At 42.1% G+C, this 20,941-nt stretch overlaps 1 non-coding gene across 1 annotated transcript; it reads right to left on the bottom strand.

The window, feature by feature from the left end:
* Nucleotides 1-1,486: 1,486 nt before the first annotated feature.
* Nucleotides 1,487-1,616, bottom strand: LOC116665114. The gene has a single exon (XR_004321686.1). It is a non-coding gene; the product is annotated as a small nucleolar RNA SNORA33 (small nucleolar RNA).
* Nucleotides 1,617-20,941: the final 19,325 nt, after the last annotated feature.

Raw genomic sequence — 20,941 nt, 5'->3', positions numbered from 1 at the left:
ATCTCTCTGTTTCTCCTGGTTTGCCTGCTCCTGCCTCCCCCCACTACTGATAGGCCAAGCCTTTAAAATTCCAAGGGAGGCAGTCTGATAGGCTTAGTCAGATCACCGCTGCTCCTTGAGAGGCTCCAAACAGGCCACCTTCCTAGGTTATGGTCAGCCTATGGATGGATGATATATGCTTTGGTCAATGGTCTACCACCACCCCTTTTCCAACCAGAAGCTACTCATATACGAAACAGTCTGGACATCTTCCCTGGGTAGGAGATCGTGTGCAGGGCAGTGTGAGTCAGAAAGTGATAATAGAATCGAACGTGCATGACCAGCATTTATATTGCTCTTTCTGGCTCATTGGTATCTTTTCCTTAGTGTAGCAAAGATAGGAGCTGAGTACAAAGCTACAGTTTTCCTTTTTACTCCAAAGCTGTGCTGTCCAATAAAGTACCACTAGCTACCACTAGCCACATGTGGCTACTCAAATTTAAATTACTTAAAATTAGATACAATTAAAAATTCAGTGCCTTAGTCCCATTAATCACATTTCAAGTGCTCAGGAGCCAAAGGTGGCCAGTGGCTACTGCATCGGACAGCACAGACACGGAACATCTCCATCACTGCAGGCAGTTCTGTTGGACAACAAACGACATTCCAAAGGAAAATACTGACCAAACTGGAAGGGTTGGTTACAAATGGGAAACACATTTTACGGTCAGCCCTAGAGAGAAATCTGAGTCATCTTTTTATCAAGTCAGTCCTTACTGCAGGGTGTGTGTGAGTCTGTGAGCAACCGTGCCTCGTATGGATTTCATGCCTTGGGTTGTGTGTCCCCCAGGGATGACATGCCTCTGCTCGTGGAAGCAAGAGCTCGGAGAATAATTTCACCTGAGGAGGATTGCTGTAACTCACCCACTTGGAAGGGTGCTATAAATGTTTAAGAGTAAAGAGTTGTTGAAGAGCTCTGAATAGTGTATAATCAGCTTTTCAAACACCATGGCAATAGGTGACACGTAGCAATTTACAGCTCAGGTGAACACAGGAGTGTGACCAGAGTGGTTAGTCTCACTGACATGCCTTTAGGAGCTTCTGAGGCCTTTCTTTCTTGGCTCCCATCTTTCTTGCCTTCTTTTTTTTTTTTCTCTTTTTTTTTCTCTGCCCTATGTGGTTGTCATTACTGCCTGTTCACCAAGTACTCCTACCCCCTTTCAGGCACAGGATAGGATTGCCCTTCTTGTCCCTTGTGGTTGGGACCTGAGCCTGTGAGACCAGCCCTGGCTGGTGGGTGAAGTGCTCCTTGCTCTTCTCCAGGAGAGCATATGAGGTCTCTTTTTGGCAGGGCAACTGGCAGTATTCAAGTTGGCAGCTGCTCCACCAAACTGGATCCCTGAGTGACCACCATGTGCAATGGTTGGAGGTATAAAGTGGCAGGAAATAAACCTAACTTGTGTTCTTTTCAGACACCAAGATTTGGGGATTGTTTTTTTTTTTTTCCCTTTGTAACCAGTTTCAGGGACCTTAAAAACCTCAATGTCTTTAATACTCGTAAGATGGCTTTCCTATTGCCAGCATTTCTTAAATTTCTGCAGAAACATATTCAGGTAAGCAGATTCTTTGGCTGGCTTTGTGTTTTCTTTTTCTTTTTCAATTGTGGCAAAACCTAGTCAATCCAGCCCAGTTACTGTGCATTTCACATATCCACACCCCCAGCAATTTGTTGTGTTCATTGGCTGAGGTTGTTTCCTATTACTTAGAAAGAAAAGAAAGTGAGTTGAAACTTTTTATATTTGTAGCAACCACCAAACTTGGATGTTTTCAAGATGAATCTTTTTATGGATTGGGTGTCTTGATAGTAGAAGAAGGAGCTCTTCACCTGCTGAAGGATTTCTTTTCTAACCTAGTTAAGTACCAGCTGTCTACTTGGTTTCTTGCAGAATAACTTAAGGCTAACATTTTTGGAAAAGAAACTCATAGTGGTTAATAACAGCAATGGACCCAAGAGGACAATAAAACACTGGGAAGGAGCCAGTGGGAATTATCTCAATCCACGAGACAGAAGTAGCGCTGCTAGAGAAATGGACACAGTTCCTGGGCCAAGAAAGGTCATTCATTCATTCATTCATTCATTTGCAAACAATCATTGAGCACCTAGTATGGGCTTTGCCCAGATGGAGCTTCTACCCTGGTGGGGGTAAAGGGAAATAAGTAGACAAAAGTGCAATGAAGGAAATAAACACAAATGAAATGGAGTAATGGGGGGAGGAGCAGAGTGCCTCTCAGAAGAGGTGACAATTGAGAGGAGACCCGGAGAAAAAGGAGTCAGTCATGCAAAGAGCAGAAAAGCATTCCAAACAGAGAAACAGCAGTTCAGAGGCATGAGGAGGAAAGAACTTAGCATATACAGTAAATGGGTGGTGGCAGGGTGGGGGGCACCCAAAGCCAGCATGACCAGAGTGTGATGATGGTGGAGACAAGTGAAAGAATATGGGTCAGGGAGGTGGGCAGGGGCCTTTGGGATTTCAAGTTTCACTCTGAGAGGAAGAGGAAGCCCATGGAGGAGGTTGCGAAGGAGGTGATGCTGGAACACTTTTTCTGTAAAGGCCGTATGATCTCTGTTGCAATGATTCAGCTCTGTAAGAGCAGCCACAGACAATACATGAGGGAATGAGCGCTGGCTGTTTTCCAATAAAACTTTACTTATGGGCAATAAAACCTGAATTTCATATTTTCACATGTCACAAAACATTATTCCTTGGTTTTTTTTTCCCCTGATCATTTAATAACATAAAAATCACTTTTAGCTCATGAACCAGGTTTAGCCTACAGGCCATCATTTGCCAACCCTTGATTTACATCACTCAGGCTGGATGACTGTTGAAGCAGAAAACCTGCTTTGGAGACTTTTGCAAAATAATCCACCAGGTAGTGAAGAAGGCTTGACCTGGGTGATCGTTGGAGGTGGTGAGAAGGATTCAAGATGCGTTCTGGGGGCTGGAGCACAGAACGTGCTGATGAGCAAGACGTGGGGGTGAGATAGGAGCGGAGTCATGGATGACTGGGTGGTGATACCATTCTCGGAGGGCCCACAGGGAAGTAGATCTGGGGGAAGCAGGCGTTCCAACCTGGCCGCTTTGGGTTGGTTTGAGTCCTGATGGATGCAGCCACATGTGATCTGGAGCCCAGAGAGCAGGGAAACCCCCTGGATTTTTCCAGAGCCTGTTGCTTACCAGCTGTGTGACCCTGGGCAAGTCACTTCTGTTGAACATAAGATCTCCTGCCCATCCCTGTCTGGATGGTGGTAAGGATCAGCTGAGATTTCACTTAAACCTGATTAGGAATTCCTACCCGAGTCAGGACCTCAGCACTCCCTTCCTCAGCACCAAATCTGACTCTAAAGGCATCAATGGAAGATTCTTTAGGTTCTCTCAGGGAAATGGAGGAGTTGTGTCACTGGCCATCAGAACTTTCTGAAAATCTTCTCTAAACTTCTCTGTTCTCTCCACGAAATCCCTCTCCCCAGGCAGCTGCCTCAGTCTTCTAAGATGAAGAAAAAATACACACTGTTTCTTCTTTAGACTCAACACTTCTGACACCAAATGTATGGATTTCCCCCACAATAACCAATTCCAGAATTCTCTGGACACCCGCTGGGTGTCCTACAATTCAATTCTGATGCTAAATACCTGGGGTTAATGCGGATCCCACTGGTGAAGGGCTCAGTCCCACGAGACTGCCCCTACTTCAGCTAATTGCACGTAGTGGGTCCTCAGGTTATTCACAACTCTGTCCATCGTGGCTACAAATGGGGGTCTCATGCCCATCTCCTTAGGTTTGATACTTTGTTATGAAGTCTCATAGAACTCAGGGAAACACTTATGTTTACCAATTTATTACAAAGGATACAGATGAACAGCCGGGAGAGAGGTACATAGCGCGAAGTGTGGAAGGTTCCCAATCAAAGGAGCTTCTGTCCCCAAGGATTTGGGGTGCATCACCCTCCCATATCCCACGTGGATATGCTCACCAACATGGAAGCTCTCTGAACCCCATACTTTAGGGATTTTTATGAAGGTTTCATCACATAGGCATGATCAATTATTAACTCAATCTCCAGCCCCTCAGGCTGGAGCCCCAGAGGATGGGAGGAAAGGTCTAAGCTTCTAATCCTAGCTTGGTTTTTCTTATGACCAGTCCCCATCCAAGAACCCCCCAAGAGTTGCCTCTTTAGACCAAAACACTTTCCTATCACCGTGGAAATTCCAAGGGGTTTAGGAGCTCCGTGCCACGAAATGGGGCAGAGATCAAATACATTTTTCTTATTTTATCACACAGGGTCTTGCCCCCTTTTTTTTTTCCCCTGAACTTGCTCTCTCCATGGTCTCTCACATTTAACACTTGAAACCCCCTGACTAGATTTGCAGAAACTCAGGGTGACAGAACTGCTCTGACCGTGGTGGTGGATACACAGATCTACACACATGATGAAGTTGTGTAGAAATAAACAAACACATACACACACACACACACACACACACACACACACACACACACACACACAGGAGTACGTGTAAAACTGGGGAAATCACAGTAAGAGCGGTGGCTTGGATCAGCACCCGTCTCTGGTTGTGGTTTTGTATTATAAGGTAAAGGGCACAGGGGATCTCCCTGTATCATTTCTTACAAGTGCATGTGAATCTACAATTATCTCAAAATTAAAAGTTTAATTGTAAAAAATCCTGCTTTGTAATCCCATTCAACAAGTTAGAAGCTAACCTTTCGAACAAAATCCCCTCAAGGGCTTTATGAAACAATTTTCTCTACTTTTTTCTAAATCTAAAGTTTTCATTAAATAGAATTTAACAGATACAAGCCCTCACTAGCCAAGCACAATTACTCTTTTTCAAATCTGAGGAGCTTTAATCTACTTCACCCTAGCAATAAGAAAACGCTTTTAAAAATATGCCCGGGTGAGGAGTTGTATCATGGTTAAAACACCATACGTGTATTGGACATCAGGCCTTGTGTTGAAAAGCTAGAAATTCAGGGAATGGTGTACGGAGAACCCAGACCTCAAACAGGTGGGGAGAGAGAGGTGATGGGGGCTAAAGCTCCCCCAGTTGATTAAAACTGGGGACCCCTGCCCTGCCCCATTCTCCCATGATTAACAATCACCCGTCAATCCCAAGAGCATGAAATTGGGTGCTTTGAGCTTGGGGGACCCTCCCACCAGCAGCCACAGTCCGAAAGCCTAAAAGCTTCATAAGGCAGAGAGTGATCATCATTCTTTTAATGATGATCACGATTCAAAATTGCTGTAATCCAATTATGTAATCTATTTCTGAAAACAGTGTTCTCAGACACAGGTTCCACGGGACATTTACACTTATTCCTTGAACAAGAGTCCCACACAGTGCCGGAAGTTTAGGCAACTGTGTACAGTCCTCCTGTGTAAATTTCTCCCTGAAAAGTCACAAGGGGCAGTAGAATTTAAAGGTTCGGACAAATCCCACAATAAACCTACTTAACTTCGTTTAAGTCAGCAATTCCCCAATTTGTTAGCTCCCTGTTAATATCACTTGCTTATCCAGTGTTTAGAGGAGGGAAGCACATTTCCTATCGTCTCTGTGCCAGGCGCTGCAAGGTCTCAGTTCCTTTGCCGCAGGTGTGGGAGTTCAGACCATCTTCCCTTTGCCTTCCTGTTCTTTGCAGCTCTGGAAGGCCAGGAGGTTTCAGCCTTCGCAGAAAGGGGAAAGCTCTAGGTTAATGAGCCATCAAGTGTTATTGTGAAATAACTGAGGAGGGAGAAGGGTTTCCTGAGAGGGCAGTTTCCTAAGAAGTGGCGGGCCCTTGCCTGAAAAGAGCTCAGAGAGTAGACTTTGCCAAAGACCACTGTAAGGAGGATTATTGGAAACCCTAGCACCCAAAGGAAGCCGAGTCATTGCCTGGGACCACCTCCCCTCAACCGCCCCATCTAACAGTTATTGCCACCATCTACACGCAGGCATCCCCTCACTGCCCTTTCTGCCAGCATTCAGCCTGGCCTGATAACTGCCAGCAGAAGCAGAGCTTTGCCCAATGCACCTGTTGGCTTTCCATGTGTGGAAACACAGCCCTTCCCCTCCCAACCTTTCCATACCCCTCAAGCCCCAGAAAAGAGGGGTGGGATCCTGCATTCTGTCCGAATGGGGTAGAGGTAGGGAGGGGTAGGTACTTGGAGGACTGAACTCAACCAGCTCAAGATCGGCAGAACTAGGTCACTAACTACTAGCACCTCTGCAAAGTAAGCATTATTACTCCCATTTTACAGATAAGAAAACCGAGGCTCGGGCAGCTTAAGTGATACGCCTGAAATTTATATAACTACTTGGGGTTAGAGTAATAAATTGAACCCAAGTGGCTCTTACTCAAAAGTCTGGGCTCTTGACAACAATCGACCCCACCCCCACCCTGCTGGGCTGCCAGCACCCACACTCACTCACGTCCCCATGTCCACCATCCCCACTCTGCCACAGCAGAAGACCAGTGTTTGCTCCATGTGACAGCAAGACTTCTCCAAAGCAGTTGTCACTGCTTCTCCACCTCCAAATCAGCAAATACATATTGGGACTCTATTATTATAACACACCTTTCAGTCTATGGGACAGTTTATATATAATACTTTACTTGCTTTTTATAACCTCCCTGAATGGCAAAGTTTTAAACTGAAATAATGCCCCTCAAAAATATAAGGATAAAGATATCATTATCTATATTCTCACCCCCAAGAAATAACCTCAGTATAATATTTTGGCATTTTTGCTTTTCTTCCTTGTATTTTATATTTTTAAAATTATATAGATAGTTCATAAATACAGTGTTCCCTACCAAAAAACTTTAGGCATAATAAATAAAGCTAACGTTTCCCCTGACCTCTACCACCACCCAATCCTAATCCCTTCCCATCACCAGGAGAAACACTATTATGAATTTGGTGAGTTCTTTCTAATTGTTAAAAATGCATTTTATGTACATAATTGTGTCCATAGAAAATATATACTTTGCTTTGCAGTTTTTATTTACATAAACCAGTGTTATGCTGTACATTTCATTCAACATCTTGCTTTTTTTCACTCAATATTATTATTTGAGATCTACTGTGTTGATATATATTGATTTAACTTTTTTTTCACCATGAAAGGAGTTGCTTAATCTCAAAGTGAAGAAAGTCTTTTAAAGTACAGAACAAAACCTAGATGCCATAAAAGAAAAGATGGGGAAATTCAGCTATAGAAATAAAAAAAATGTCTGTAAGGCAAAAGCCACCACAAAAAGAGTCAGAAGACAAATGGCTATACACATGCATTAGCATTTCAAATCACAGGGAAATGGATCATTTTTCTCTTTTTTTGGCTGTATTGAGGTATAACTGACAAATAAAATTGTAAGATATTTAAAGTGTACATCATGATGGTGTGACACATGTATCCACTGTGAAAGGATTCTCCCCAGTCTAGTTAATGAACACATCCATCACCTCACATATTTATCCTTTTTCTTTGGTGGGAACATTTAAGTTTTACTCTCTTAGCAAATGTCAATTATACAACACAGTGTATTCAATGAGGGTCCCATGTTATATGTTAGATCCTCATACCTTATTCATCTTATAGCTGAAAGTTTCTACCTTCTAATCAACCTCTCCCTAATTTCCCCCACACACCAGTCCTTGGCAAACACTTTTCTACTCTTTCTTTCTATGAGTTTGGCTTTTTTTTTTCAGATTCCACATATAAGTGATACCATGCCTTACTTGTCTTTCTCTGTGTGACTTATTTCACTTGGCATAATGCCCTCAAATTTCATCCATGTTGTCCCAAATGGCTGGATAATACTCTAATATATATACATCAATATCACATCTTCTTTATCCATTCATCTGCTGACAAACACTTAGGCTGTTTCTCTATCTTGATTACTGTGAATAATGCTGTAATAAACATGGATGTGTAGATATCTGTTTGGTATCCTGTTTTCATATTCTTTGGATATACACCCAGAAGTGGGTTTGCTGGATCATATGGTTGTCTTATTTTTAATTTTTTGAGGAACCTCTGTACTGTTTTCCATAGTGGCTGCATCAATTTACATTCTTATCAACAGCGCACAAGAGTTCCCTTTTCTCCACATCCTGTCAACACTACTTCTTGTCTTTTTGTTGATAGCCATTCTAATACATATGAGGTGATATTGTGGTTTTGATTTGCATTTCCTTGATGACTGGTGATGTTGAGTACCTTTTCATGCACCTGTTGGCCATTTGTATGTCTTCTTTGGAAAAATGTCTGTTCAGTTCCTCTGCTCATTTTTTAGTTGCATTTTTTTCTATTGAGTTGTATGAGTTCTTTCTATATTTTGGATATAAACCCCTTATCAGATATATGATTTGCAAATATTTTCTCCCATTCCATCCCAACCTTTTCATTTCATTGATGGTTTCCTTTGCTGGGCAGAAGCTTTTCAACTAAAAAGCCTCTCAAGATTTTAAGCATCAGTCTGGCAAAGACCTCAGGCGGGTATCATAGGATTCCCAGATGTTGTCGTTACCACAGTCTGCTTTTCCATCCTTCTCTGGTGGGACACGGGGATTGTTGCCACCCTGAATATCCTTGCACAGGTATCCCTGCACGTGGTTGTGACCAGAAGCAGAGCTACCACCCGATTGCCAGCAAAGCCATTGAACCGATTTACACCCAGGCCGGCACTATGCCAGGGTGCTACTTCGCCACTTCACTGACAACCCCTGAAACTGTTAGACTTTCACATTTTTACTTAGTCACACAGTTACTCAGGACAAGATAAGACAAAACAAAACAAAGCAACCACAAACCCGTATCCACAAAGACAAATCAAAAATCCATCCTCTCTCCACTTGCCCTCATGCTGCCATCTCTCACTCCCATCACTGCAAAAGCCACCAATGGGTCTTACTCCCTTCTAATCCATCCCCCACACAGCTACGAAGCGATTTTTTTAAAAATAAAATATTTCAAAAAATGAGACAAGAGAATAATATACTAAGACACCCATGTGCCGCTTTATCAAATACTCACTTTATCAATTTTGAACATTTTGTTGTATTTACTTCCCTTCCATGTTTTTATGTTTTCCTACAAATTTATGTAGTAACCATAACCATAAACAATATAGAGAATCATTTTGCATATTTTGAAACTTTTCATAAAAGGCGTAAAAGGCGTCAGGCAGCCTGTATCCTTCTGCAACTTACTTGATTTAGACACTGGTTTTAGAGGCATCTGCATTGATACATGTTACTCTCGATTCTTTACTAACTGCTGCACTGTACTCTGTTATAAGGATACATCACGATTTATCCATTCTCCTGCAATTTCGGTTTTTCATCATTACAAACAGTGCTGGGGTGAGCATTCCTGTTTATAGTCGCCTCATATATATGCATAATAATTTCCCTAGGGAATATGCCTGTGCGGAGAACTGTTGGCTGGAGGGATGTAGTCCTCAGCTCTGCTAGATTTTGCCAAATTGCTCTTGAAAGAGATTGTACCAGCTTACACACCTAAAAGTGTAAACATGTATTCATATTAAATGTTTAATACCTGATAATGTCATGATGTGCATTTAGTGTGCAATTCCCTGATTAACTTTGACATCAAGCAGGTTTTCAGGTTGATAAAGTGACCACTTAGAGTTCTACTTCTGTGAAATGCCTCTTGGAATCATTTGCCATTTTTTGGAATTATATCTTACTTAAAAATTGATTTGTAGGACTTTTTGATATATCCTAGATGCTAACTCGTTGGTTATTTGCATTGCAAAAAAAATCTGTCTTGTCTTTAATTGTGTTCATAGTATCTTTTGTTGTACAAAATTTTTAAATTCTAATGAGGTTGAATTTACCATTTTCTGTAAATGAGAGGTTTTATGTCTTGTTTAAGAAATCCTTCTCTTAACTGGAGATCACAAAGAAACTCTACTATGTTTTCTTCTAAGAAATTATGAAGTTTTGCTTTTCACATTAAAGTTTACATAGAATATTTGTATAGTATCGATGAAGACTGATTATCCCATAAAGATAATAACTTATCCCAGCATCATTTATCAGATAGTCTTTTTTTTCCCCCACTGGTGTAACAGCCTCTCCCATTTATCATATTTCCAAATGTGAGTAGGTTTATTTTCTGGACTCTAGCCTATTTTAAGCCATGAAGCTAATTTTTTGTCTCTGTGCTAACATGTCACTGTCTTACTATAACTTTATAGTAAATCTTTATGTATTCTCTGGAAAGTCCTCCCCACCCCCTTGTTATGCCTTTTCACAATTGTCTTAGCTCTTCTGTTTTGCTGTGTGTGCGTGCGTGTGTGTGGTTTTTGGTCTTTTGGGTTTTTTTGGTCTTCCACATTAATATTAAAATAAGCTCGTCAAGTTCCACAAAAAAAAATTTCACAGGAATTTTCATTTGTACTGCATTGGATTTATAGATTAAATTCAGGAGAGATGACACCTTTATGACAGTATCTTCCAACCCATGAATATTATCCTTGAACATTTTTTTTAAATCTCCATTTATTCAGATCTTCTTTTATGTCCTCCAATAATATTTTGTCATTTTTTTCTCCATAAAGGTCTTGCATATCTTTTGTTATATTTATTCCTACCTTAAAGTTTATTGCAATTGTGAATTACTTTTTAAAATTATATTTTCTAATTCGTTCTTATTTATATAGAGAAATAGTATGGATTTTTTTATGTTGACCTCTTTCAGCAATTTTCTGAGTTCCCATATTAGTTCTATTTGTTTTTCTGGGTATTTTCATGGCAAAGAATTCCAAGGACTTCTATTTCTAGAAATAGCAGCCTAGTTACTGTGACAAGTCTTGTAGCCACAACCATGTCTATCTAGCTCAAAACATGATTCTTATTACACAGCTGGGATTGCAGGAAGTCAGGGAAACTTCTACGGGACCAGTGAGCTGAAACCAAAGTGTGACGCTATAAGCATTCAGTAAAGATGGGACTGCCCTGAGTGCCAAGGCCCATGCATATAAGTGCAACAAGATAAACTTTGTAAGGCTAAACTTTCAGCCAGTAGCAAGAAGGAGATGAATCCAAACCCCCTGAAATAAGCTCAAACCTTGAAAGACGGCTAAAGTGACTCCAGCCCTGGGTTGGTACATCCCTTCACTTCCAGAGAAAAGCAAATGCAAATCTTCTTAGAGAAAGTCATCTTCGATTAAGGCTCAAAGATTTCCACAGATTACTATCTATCAGTGTGAACTGACAGTAAAATATCTCCAAAGACACTAGGAAGAACTCCCATTAGTGAGAGTCAGGAGAAAAACCAACAATAGGGTTTGGTCCTTAAGGATACTGGATATTAGAATCATTAGACAGAGGGTATAAAGCAACTATGTAGTGAGTGTGTAAAGTGAGAGACTGAATCATGGAAACAGGCTAGCAATGAAAGACTATCAAAATTGACTGGGAAGAGCTGACAAATACTGATAAACATGTAGTACTCTCAAAAATGAAAAATATGATTTTAAAATTAAAAAGTCAGGAGGGAGTGAAGAGCAGATTAGACCCAACTGAAGACTTAGTTGAAGAGAGAATTAGTGAACTGTGAAATGTGAAGATATTACCAGTAATTCAGCACAGATCAGGACATAGAAACTATGAACAAGATTAAGAGATAGGAAATAATCTGGTGTATGTTTGACAAGAGTCCAAGAGTAGAAAACAGAGAAAATAGAGGAGAATTGAATAGATAATGGCTGAGAAGTTTCTAAAATTGGTGAAAGACATCAATCTTTATTTTTCCTGAGCAGGAAGCATTAAAAAGGAAAAATCCACTCCCAATGTGGTGGATGGAATACCTATGCATTCTTCAACAGTTCACCCTTCAGAAGGTGAAGACTAATTCTCCCCCCTTAAAGATGGCCTTACTTTTTGACTTCCACACCTCTTAGTTTTCTATTTTCTCTCTCTGCCTGAACACAGAGGAAAGGCCATGTGAGGATGCAGCAAGACAATGGTCATCTGAAAGCTGAGCAGAGAGGTCTCAGCAGAAACCAACCACGCTGGCACCTTGATTTTGGACTCCCAGCTTCCAGAACTGCCAGAAAATAAATTTCTGTTGCTTCAGATACCAGTCTATGGTATTTTGTTACAGCAGCCTGAGCAGATTAACACAATCAGGATTGTATTTCTTTTCTTTTAATAATTACTTTTACATTTTAAATATGAATTTTAAATTATAAATTATTCTAGCAATGTCAAAAATTTAGTATTTCTAGTCTCCTTCTAAACATAAGCCTGTTAGTTTATTTTAACCACTGCTGGACACCACTCCGCCCTATGACTTTACTGTCTTTTTAGAGTTTGTTTCACCCTTTTCAAGTCACAAAAACTTTCTTTTTAAAGTTTACTAACTTTACGAACAGATTTTATCAATGCTTGTGCTCACTATTTTCTGTTGCATCCCACGTCTTCTTTCTGGATTCATTTGTTTTCTTGCTGAATTACTTTTTCTCTTGGTGAACATCTGGGGGAGGTAAATTCTCTTTGTCTTTGTGTGTCTGGAAATATCTTTATTTTGTCTTTGCTCCTGCATGATAATGTAGCTGCATATAAACTCAGGGGCTTAAAGATATTACTCCATTGTCTTCCGACAGATACTGTTGCTCATATGAAGTTAGCCAACAGTCTAACGGACATGCCTTTAGGTATATTTTATCTTTTCTTTGTAATAGCTGCTGTGGGTTGAATGTTTGTGTCTCCCTAAACTCATATGTTGAAATTCTAACCCCCAAAGGTGATGGTGTTTGGAGGTTGGGTCTTTGGGAGGTACTTAGGTCATGAAGGTGGAGCCCTCATCAATGGGATGAGAGCCTTATAAAAGAGACCTCAGAGAGATCTCTTGCCCCTTCCACCATGTGAGGATGTGATGAGAAGTTTGTGACCTAGAAGAAAGCCCTCACTTAACCATTCTGGCACCCTGGTCTCAGACTTCTAATAGAGCCCAGAACTATGAGAAATAAATTTCTATTCCTTCTGCAATACTGTGTTATAACAGCTCAAAAGGACTAAGACAATAGCGTTTCTTGTTTTTTTTTTTTTAATGGAGGTACTGGGGATAGAACCCAGAACCTCATGCATGTTAAGCACATGCTCAACCACTGAGCTATACCCTCCCGCCTTTGACAATAGCTTTTCTGATTCTCTTGGTATTCTTCATGTTCTACAGTTTCTGTACAGTGTGTCTAGGTGTAGACTCATTTTCATTTACCTTGCTTGGCACCCTGAGTGCACTTATAATCAAAGAATTCATGTCCTCTTCAATCTGGGGAAACTCTCAGCTTTCTGTCTGCAAATATTACTTCTCCCTCCTTGTCTTCTGAGACTCCTATTTTCACATGTTGGAGCCTCTTCCAATCATGCATGTGTCTTAATTAGCCCTTATTTAAATCTCTTCATTCTCTGCTGCCTTCTAGGCTAATTCTTTTGTATTATCTTTAAATTTACTAATACATCCTTTGTTTCAATTGTGGAATCTATCCTATCACATTTTTTAATGGCTAATTTTTTTTCTCATTTCCAAGATGTCTACCCTCGGTTCGTTTTTCCCTGTTAGAATGTCTTCTTTTAAAAAATTTTTAATTTAATATAAGATATTCTTCAGTCATCTCCTTGAGCTCCTTCAACACATTTATTTTTAAAAATTGTCAAGCTAGTCTATAAAGTAATGCCATCTGCAGTGACTTTGTCTTGATCATAGATTTTGTTGTCTTTCTTAGCATTGGAATTCCTCATATGTTTTATAATTTTCAGTGGGAAATTTTATTGTTTTGGGTTCCCCCCCCCCACTTTCTCTCTTTGGCATTTTTTGTTGTTATAGTCTCTCCCTGGCACCCGCTGAAGCCCACAGCTTACAACTAAGTTTTCCAATAAACCATTGCCCCTGACTTTGTGGGGCTTAAAGTTAATGGGAAAGGACGGACAAAAAAATAAATCTATAATATGTCAGTTGGTGATAAGGGCTACAGAAAAAATAAAGCAGGAGAGGGGACAAGAATCGCAGCAGGTGGGGGCTCATTTGAGCAGAGACCATGATGCTCTTAGGATGTAGGCTGAAGCCAGGCTGCGAGAGTGCTGGAAAGCAGCATCCACCCCAGCTCAGCTCTCTGCCCCGCCCCATCGTGCAGCCCTCTCCCACTGTGGCTAAACCTCTAGCTGAGAGCCATGAGCACCTCAGCGTGTGCAGAGAGCAGAGAACCAGCTCCTCCACAAGATTCACTCTGAAGTGGAGCAAGGGGTCGGTGGTGGAGCCTGGGTGAGATGAGGTGGGTGACTAGAGGGCAGCCCTCCTGGGTGTGGGTCCCCTGCTGGGACCATCTGCATGCAGAGACCAGGAGCCGCTAGCAAGGTCAGGCCATGAAAGCCTATGAAGATAGAAGAGCTGCTGGGCTGTAGGCTGTGCAGCTGGCTTGGGGCCAAGAGAGAGGAGAAGCAGGGGGTCATTCGTAGGACCTCAGCAGGGACCTGTAGAGCCAGTGGGGGAGAGGAGTGGACAGGAGCTGTGAGAGGTCCTGCCCGGGTCAGCCTGGTCCCAGGTAGGACATACTGTCTCCAGTAAGCACCTACTGAGCCTGGCACTGGGTGCAGGGCACTGCTCCAGATGAATAAAACAGCCAAATAGCCACTGCCCTTGAAGGGCTTACATCCACCGGTGATGAAACAGTGACCTACTCCACTATAAAGAAAAGGTACCGTAGCAGTCCCAGCTGAGGTTAGTCAAGATGTGCCAGTGGTTCTGAGGTCTTAATAGAGCATCTCAGGGCTATAGGCGTGGTAAGTCCTATTTCTCCCTGTAACTGGTAAGAAGAAGAGGGGTGGAGGATTAAGTGCCTTGCTCGAAATCACCCAGCTGTTAGGGATTTGAACTTGGATCTAGTAGAACTGCCCACACGTGCTGTCATCACAACTGAAGAGGAGCCTTAACCCAAACTGGGTATCGGGGGAACTGGTTTAGGGCTCTCCAGGAGGAGTGATGCCCAAGCCCCACAGAAGGATGAGCAGTCAGAAAATGCTCAGTCTGAGCAAGGGAGGGCAGGGATGTGTCCTGAGGAAGGAGAATCCCTGAGAGGGCTTGAAGAACTATGCTCTGTCCTGGCACCATCACACCTTGCCTCTGGCCTTGGGGTGGTCTTTAACCTAAAGCTTTCCCAGGAAACTGGCCAAGGCAAGGAAATTCCCTGGGGCCTGTGTCCATCCTGTCTCGACTTACGAGCAGAAACAGGTAACACAGTGCACGTGGGATGGCTGTTCCCCGTCCCCACCATTATTCCATCCTTCCCTTCAGTCATTTCTTCCCCAAATGGACCGCATAAGGCCGTCTAGGCGTGCACTGCCCTCTTCCAGCAGGCTTCTTTTAATACATGACTGTATGGGAATGGAATTAGTGGGAGAGAGAAGTTAAAGCTCGAAATTCTCAGTGTAATTTATGACTCATTCACTCAATCAACAAAATCACGTTAAGGGCCTGCTGTATTTCCGAGGTTAGGCCGATCCTCCAGAGACGCGTGGTTTGCAGGGAACCCACTGGACCGGGCATCTTTGCAGGGAACCCAGTGGACGGGGCATCCGGGTCCCCGCTGCGGTCCTCCCGCCGCCTCCCGCGCCTGCCGCGTCGCAGACACTGAGCTCGCGCGCCCCCTCGTGGATCCTCGGGGAACTGCGCGGCGCCGCCCCGGACCCCATCAACCTGGTACCCTGGGCGTCTCAAGGGGGCAGAAGTGAGGCTCTCTCCAAGGCAAGGGCGTGCTGAGGACGAGGACCTGGCCAAGTCCTCCGGTCCCTCGGGTCCCCAAGGTTACTTCCCATGCTCCAGATGCCTGGTCCCCTCAGCCCACCGGGGAAGGGAGTGGCAAAACCTATAACTGCTGTGAATGGACCCTCTTCCTCCTTCAAACCCAGGCTCCAGCTCACCTTCCTGACTCCAGACGGTGCAGGTGGTGGACACAGGGGGCGGAGGGCAAGGTCCATGGCCCACTCAGACACCCCATTTCAGGGTAAATATCTCACTGTCTACTCTTGGTTTGAGGAGGTTCCAGAAGGAGCTTGTGTCATCTCTGAAGACAGGGACTTTTCCAAACACGACCCCAAAATGAGGCTCCCTCCCTCATCCATATTCTCTCTCATCTGGCCTTTTAAGACTCACACTAAGGATAATCAGGGATGCTGGTAAAGCTGGAGTTAGGAGGATGGTTGTTTACGTAGCAAGGATCCCCTCTCCACCCCACCCCACCCCTAGTATCTGTTTGCATCCACATTCACATGAGGGCTGAGACACCTTTGAAAGCAAATCAACCTGACCTTGTGAGTGCTGGGGTGCTGGGGCTGAGCTGCACCGCCACAATCTGAGGGCTTGGCAGAGGAAGCTGCTGGATGAGGCCACACAATAGGCAGGGACTACGGGGTCTTGTACACAGGTCTCTCTAAGAGAGAAGGGAGTTTGACCCAGCAAGCCAGATCAGCCATGGGTGTCGGCACCAGGAGGAGCCGAGTGTCAGCTTGCGGTGGAACTTAGCTCACTTCACCATCCTGGGAGTGTGAATGTGCCCGAGAGAGAACTAGGGCTCTGAGATTTTCACTGACCCTAACTCTTCAGAGCCCAAGTCACCTTGACCTAACTCAATGTACCCCTGAAGGGGCATCCCTCACCCACCCAGAGAGCCTCTCTGGGTCTGTATCTCCAGTTGCTGCAGCTCAGTGCAGTGGCAACTCTACACGGCTGTCAATCCAGCAATCACAGAGCCTGGGTGCCACCAGCAGGGACAGTGGAGAGCGGGCCTTTTGTCTGGCTGAAACAGAAGCAGCAGGGGCAGGAGCCCAGGCTGGGGAGGGCTGGGCTGGAGTCAGAGCAAGGACAAGTGACGGTGAAGATCGATTTCAGAAGTGCACACAGGACTCTCCTTGGTGAGTCCAGAAATGCCTGGAGAAGAGATCTTTGCAAATAATAAAAATTCCTGTGTGAGCAAGTGGAAACATCCAGTCTTCCACTGAGGTTTATGAATAAGTGATTATGTGAACACATTTTAGACTCACGTCAGTGATGTCCGGGTCCTTGAAAGGCCATATTTTTAAGAAGCAGGAAAAAGCTTTATTTTATTTTTAAAGATCCCATTACTAGTTAAATCTGGTCCAAGATTTTGTGGGACACTGAAAACCAGCAATCTTCAGCAAGATGTTAAAAGAGTCCCATAAATAGCACCTCTCTTCTCTGACCGGGTTCTAGAAATTGAAAAATAAGACAGAAACAAGGAGAGGGAGAAATAAAATGTCACCTTTCCTGATGACCAAGCCAAAATTGCAGGACTTAGCTCAGTCTGAGAAGAAAAAGACTTGATAACTGAGCCCCAATAGGAGGCAGACTTGCCTGCTCACTCCGGGCTGGGATGAGCTGACTCCAGGAGGAAAGGTGAGTAAAGCGGTGTTGAAAAGCCAGCAGTTACACTAGTGGAGACTTCCAGGAGTGTGGATGAGTGTTCCCCCTCATAATAGGAATAAACTTCCCACTGCTTTATATGTTGGTTGGTCCTTTTTTGAAATTTAGAATGTATTTTTTCCATATGAACTGTTTTACATGTGACCCTGAAAATTCCATTGAACCTATATAGGAATACTTTAAGTACCAACTTGAGCTCTGGCCCAGGGGCGAGAACATGCAGAGGAAAGAGGATCAAGGCAACCATCCCAGTATCCTTATTCCACCTCCAGTGTCCCCCTGAGATACCTTGTTTTCCAATATGTTTCCCTTCCACTCCATCAATCCAACTCCTATTCCCCAGGGTGGGAGACTTCAGTTTGGAGGTTAAACAATTTCACATTAAACTGTCATAACTGACAAAACCTTCTCCTTCTATAGTTAAAAAAATTTTTTAAGCAGACCAAATCTTATTAATGCAAATGCATTTCTAATACAATCAGTGGACTTTCAGAAAGAGTGAAAAAGTAAAGTGAAAATTCACACAGTAAAAAAGAAAAGATCTTTGACAGCCTATGGGGAGGGAAAGCAGTTACTGCCCATAAGATCAAGTGTGAAATAGATGAGAACAGGGAAGCCTCAAGTTGGATAATTAAAAGGCCTAAATAAATGGAAAGACATCAATAAATGGAAAGACATCATATTCATGGATTGGAAGACTTAATACTGAATATTATTAAGATGACAATACTCCTCAGGTGGTCATCAGATTTAATAACTCCCTTTCAAAATCCCAATGGCCTTTTTTGCAGAAATGGAAAACCTGGTCCTAAAATTCACGTAGGATTGCAAGAGACCCCCAAAAGCCAAAACAATCTTGAGAAAGAACAAAAAGTTGGAAGATTCAGACTTCTGGTTTCCCACAACAAAGCTACAATAATCAAAACAGTATGGTGCTGGCATAAGGCTAGGCATATAGACCAATGGAACAGAATTGAGAATTCAGAAGTAAACCTGTTCATTTGCGGTCAATTGATTTTGACAAAGGTGCCAAGGCCATTCAATGGGGAAATAATAGTCATCTCTTCAGCAAATGATATTGGCAGAACTGAAAATCCACATGCAAAAAAAAAAAAAAAAAGAAAGAAAGAAATTTACCCTTACCTCATACTATGTACAAAAGTTAACTGACAATGGATCAAAGAACTAAAGATAAGAGCTAAAGCCATAAAACTCTCTAAAAAAAACCCCATAAAACTCTTAGAAGAAAACATAAAGATAAATCTTCATGACTGGGTTTGGCAAAAATTTCTTAGATATAACACCAAAAATATAAGCAATTAACAACTAAGATAAATCAGACTTTATTAAAATTAAAATTTTTGTGCACCAAAGGACACTATGAAAAGACCCACAGAAAGGGAGAAAATGTTTGCAAATCACTAATCTGGAAAATGTTTGTTAATCACTAATCTGGGTCTAATATACAAAGTACATTAAAAATGTTACAACCCAATAACAAAAAGACTAATAACCCAATTTTAATATAGGCAAGGGAGTGGAATAGACGTTTCTGGAAAGAAGATGTACAAATGGCCAACAAAAACATAAAAAGAAGCTGAACATCATTAGTCATTAGAGAAATACAACTCAGAACCATAATGAGATACCAGTTCACACCCACTAGGATGCTATGATTAAAAGAAAAGAAAAAGAATTGGTGAAGATGTGGAGAAATTGGAACCTTTATACATTGCTGTTGGGAATATAAACTGGTTACAGTCACTGTGGAAAACAAGTTGGTGGTTCCTCAAATAGTTAAATGTAGAATTACCATGTTACCCAATAATTATATTCCTGGGTATATATTTAAAACAATTAAAAACATATGTTCACATAAAAACTTGTACATGAATATTCATAGCAGCATTATTTATAATATCCAAAAATATAAACAATCGAAAGATCCCTCAGTTAATGACTAGATAAATAAAATGAGATATATTCATACAATGGAAAGTTTTCCATCCATCAAAAACAATCAAGTATTAATACCTGCTACATCTTGTATGAGCCGTGAAAGCAGGCTCAGTGAAAGAAGCCAGACACAAAAGGCCACATGTTGTATGATTTCACTTATCTGAAATACCTGGAAAAGGCAAACTCACAGAGACAGAAAGCATATTAGTGGCTGCCAGGAGCTGAGGGGAAGGGGCAATGGGAAGAGAATGCTTCATGGTTTGGGAGTTTCCTTTTGGGATAATAAAAATATCCTGGGCCTAGATGGTGGTGATGGTTGCACAATGTTGTGAATGTACCCTGGCATTCGAGAGCATTAGAAAGCTGTGGGGCCTGGGGGAGGGTATAGCTCAAGTGGTAGAGCGCATGCTCAGCATGCCCAAGGTCCTGGGTTCAATCCCCAGTACCTTCCTCTAAAAATAAATAAATACCAGATAACTCCTCCCCTTAAAAAAGAAAAGAAAAAGAAAGCTGTGGGGCCAGGAGGTGGAAAGTACTGATTACCCAGTAAGCAATAGAAGAGATGGCAGAGCACACTGGAAGGAAGGGAAGTCTCCATATCAACCCAAGTGGCAAAGACTCTGTAGTGAACTTTAAGCAACTCATAATCCAAGGAAGGAGAGATCATCCCAGAATAGAATATAAGAGCACAAAGAAAAGTATCAGCAGAAAATGAATGGCTCCACAAAATCAATCCAGTCCAAACCAAACTAAGACAATTCTCTAAGTCAAACTTGTTCAAGGTCTTCACCAAGTTTTGAGTAAGTCAGACTTGAAAATTGACACCAGGCTTCCAGTTCAAGGCATTAGGCATCCACTTGTCTTTGTCCCATCTAGGTCCCATTAATATGATGAAAAATCAAAGAAGACTTAAATACCTGGGGAGAGACATTGTGTTCAAAGACTGAAGACCCAACATAGTGACGATGTCAATTCTCCCCAAACCGATCCATAGGTTTAATGCAATCTCTGTCAAAATCTCAGCAAGTTTGTTTGGGCAAACATAGACAAGCTTATTCTAAATTTTATGTGGAAGCACACAAGCCCTAGAATAGCTAAAACAACGTTGAAAAAGAATAATAAATTGGAAGTAGTCGTTCTACCTGATATTAAGGTACTAACATAACCAATCCTGTGTATTACTGCCAAAAGAATGGAGATAAAGATCAATGGAACAGGATGGAGAACCCAAAAATAGACCCGAATAAAGATACTGGACTGAATTTTTATAACTGTGCAAAAGCAATTCAATGGAGGAAAGATTGTCTTTTCAACAAATGGTGCTGGGCCAACTGGGCTGGCACCGGCCAAAAAATGAACTTTGAGCTGAGTCTCAACACCTCATACAAAAATTAACTCAAAACGGATCACAGACTTAATTATAAAATGTAGAAACTATAAAACCTTTAGGAAAAAAGTAGGAGAAAATC

The sequence above is a fragment of the Camelus ferus genome, chromosome 7 (assembly GCF_009834535.1).
Source record: "Camelus ferus isolate YT-003-E chromosome 7, BCGSAC_Cfer_1.0, whole genome shotgun sequence".
NCBI classification, from domain to species: Eukaryota; Metazoa; Chordata; class Mammalia; order Artiodactyla; family Camelidae; genus Camelus; species Camelus ferus.
This window is presented reverse-complemented; position numbering and strand designations above follow the sequence as displayed.